We start from the raw sequence: 3,498 nt of genomic DNA, 5'->3' as shown, positions 1-3,498 counted from the left end.
GCCTTATGATGATCAGAGAAAAAGGAAGGGGGTACAAAAACACAAATTACAACCACAGCGAGAAAGCAGTTTATGAACATTCAAGTGACAACATTACAATTTCGGCAAAGCCAAGAAGGTGTTGACCCTTGCACACTGCTGGTGACAATATAAAGACATCCAGCCTCCTGATGAGCGTTAGCTTGATGTTTGTTAGGAAGCAAGATTGGGCAGACAGGTCCCACACTGCCACAACTCCGTTCCTAACTACTTCCTAAATACCTGGGAGAAACTCTTACCTATGAGGGAAATGATCGTCTACAAGGTTGCTCTTCACCGCCTTCAACAGAAAATGACCTCACTGGACCTCTGCAGAGCAATAAATAAACTGCAATATATTTTTGTTGACTAGTTTTATGTCAACTAGGCACAAGTCAGAGTTATCTGAGAAAGAGCAGACCTCAGTTGAGAAAACGCTTCCGTGATAGTGGCCTGTCGTCAAGTCTGTGGCATATTTTCTTGATGGATGATTGATGTGGGATGGCCCAGCCTACCACGGGTGGTGTCGTTCCTGGCCTGGACATCCTGAGTTGTGTAATAAAGAAGACTGGGTAAGCTACGAGAGGCAAGCCAGTAGGCAGCGCTCCTCCATGGCTTTAGCTCCTGGCTCGAGGTGCCTGCCTTGGGTTTCTGTACTGACTTCTCTCAGTGAGAGTGTGACATGGAAGCTGGAACAACCCTTTTCTCCCCAGGGTTGCTTCCAGTCATGATATTTATCACAGCATTAGAAACCCTAAGACAATGTTCACCTGGTTAAAATAAAATATAACAGTAAAAATTAACTGGTTACTACTACATACATCAATACATGCATCTAATAGTATAAATGACTGGGATAGTACTTGAGAGTTGTATACTACCTGATAAGTCTCTCATGACCGGTCACTTCCTACTCTTTCATGGGGTCAGTGATGTTCATTTTTCTTATTCTTCTGTGGTGAGATGATTTTTACTCATTTTTGTGTGTTATGCATTTCTTAATAGTCAAATACCTTCTTAAAGAATCAGAACAAACTTTAAAACTCTTGAAGGAAAAAAAAAAACCTCCCAGAAGTCTTCCTCAAAAACCTCAGTCTGAATTGTTTTAATTGGGTTGAATCACTGGAAATCAGTGCCCCTGGGCAGTGTTCTTTCAACATGGAGTTAAGTATAGAATAAAAATAGAAACTGGGCTGGGGAAAGGCTCCGTGGCTAAGTCCTTCCAAGTGTGAGGACAGGAGTTAGGATTCCCAGAGCCCACATAAATACCAGCTGGGTGGGGCAGCTGCCTGTAATTCCAGCCTCACAAGGTGAACTCTGAGACAAGGAATCCCAACAGGAAGCAGGCTAGTGAAATCAGCTGCGTCGGTGAGCTCTGGGTTGTCTGAGAGGTCTTGCCTTCTCATTGAATAAGGTAGAAGTGCAATTGAGGATGATTCAGGAATCAACCTCCACATATATGTGCACCCACATGCACTCACACCCAAACACTGTGTGCATACACACATGCATGCATGCATGTATACTCACCCCACACGCATGAATACATACACATGGGCGTGCACGCATGCACACACACACACACACACACACACGTGCACACACGCAATGGGAAGGTCCACAGAGGCGGCTCATTGGCAAGTTTAGGTGCAGAGATTTTAGCTCTATCAGCTTGCTCTCCATCATGCCCCTAATACTTCACTTGGGTTACAGTACATAGTGTGTGTTCAATAAATATTTGCTGAGTGAATTGATAAGAGAGTCAAATATTGAAAATGTAGGTTAAACTCTTAAATTCTGTTTAGATAACATTTGTGGGCTGACAGTTGAGACCGGACTACTAGCAGTTCATCCATATTCTAGCACATGGGAGAAGGGATAGAGAACTAAAAACAGTTTCCTCTAAAGAGACGGAACCCTTTGATAGCATTACCTTGGCAAGTATTTAGTCCTGTGACCATGCATAGCTGCAAGGGAAGCTGGAAGAACTAATCACATCCATAGGTAGCTATGAGTCCTTTTTGAATGCTGTGAATTTTTCTGTTTCTAACAGAAAAGAAAGGCAGTAATACAAAACTACAAACAGAAATGTCTTCTCGTCTACCTGCCCTAGCCAGTTGCATTCTCCTTACTGTCTTTAAAGATACTCTATACCATGAATTTACTATTTATGATTTTTCATGAAAATTATTAGCTTTGGATTTTAATTTTTCAACGCATGATATCTTTCAGCTTGGAGGATTTTTCTCCCATTAAACACTTTAGAACTTTGTTTTCCTTGTTAATACATTCATCTGCTTCACTGAATTTAGCTGCTACTGGACAGTGCTCATCATGTGGGTGTCATGCAAGCTGCTTATTAATTGCTTCCAAGTTGTTGGTTTTTTGTTTGTTTGGTTTTTTTTTCTTGAGCTCAGAAAACAGAGAAGTCCAGGACAGAGGGAGCCTTGCTCTGAGCCGAGATCCGTAAAGAAACAGCAGATTTTCGAGAAGGGAAACTTATTTTTAAACCCCTTTATAGACAATTCTTCCTATTAAATTTTATTTTCCACCAAAGTGTTTATCCTTCCTTGCTTTGCATTTTCTCTCTACATATCATCATTACTCCAGAGAATGAATGTGTGTGGCCAGCCATGGTAGTAGCAATCTGCAATTCAAACCTGTTTCCCTCACCACTCACAACTCCTGTTCCCCCTTCTTCCTCCCTCTTTTATTTATTTGTTTATTTGTTTATTTGTTTGTTTGTTTATTTATTTATTTATTTAGCTTCTCACACAGAAAATCCCACCACCATCGGCTCTTCCTATTCCTTGTCTCCACACTGAATTGTGCTTCTTGGTTTTTTTAAGATTGGGACATGTCTGAAATCATGGCTAAAATTTTTGAAAAACATTCTCTGACATTGGACGGAGCTGCGTCCTTCAAGCCTCTGTGGTTTGTTGCTATCTGTGACAGGGTGCTTTCTGCTCGGGAAGTGAGGGTGAGGGGGGGATAGATGAGGGTATGGATGGCCTTGTTTCCTGTTTCAAATGTAAAGGAATCTAAAGCTGACATTCTCCTTTGTGTACAGGTTCTGAAGCTCCCTGGTGAATCCCCTCTAAGCACGGATAGGCACTGATTGACTCACAGACTTCACGTGTTTCAGTGGCTTTCACACTCTCCATCTCAAGCTTGAATACAGTTGACAGAGGGAGCCCTAATTAGTTAATGGTATTTAATTTTGCATATCTGGAGAAGGGCCTCATGGATATTAATGCAAATGTATGTAAATGTATGTAAAAGTAACCAAATTAATACTGCCGTGGTACTTCTTTTAAAGGGATCAGAGCCTGTTCTGGGTGGATACAGGTTAAAATACCCACCTGCCTGTGGGAACAACTTCCTTCCACCCAGGTCACTTTGCTCAGTCTTACTGGGCCGGGCACTCCTGTGATCCTAGCATGGAGGAAGATTGCCATGAGTTTGATGGCCCCTAGGTTA

The sequence above is a fragment of the Mesocricetus auratus genome, unplaced genomic scaffold (genome assembly GCF_017639785.1).
Source record: "Mesocricetus auratus isolate SY011 unplaced genomic scaffold, BCM_Maur_2.0 Super-Scaffold_100001, whole genome shotgun sequence".
Lineage (NCBI taxonomy): Eukaryota > Metazoa > Chordata > Mammalia > Rodentia > Cricetidae > Mesocricetus > Mesocricetus auratus.
This window is presented reverse-complemented; position numbering follows the sequence as displayed.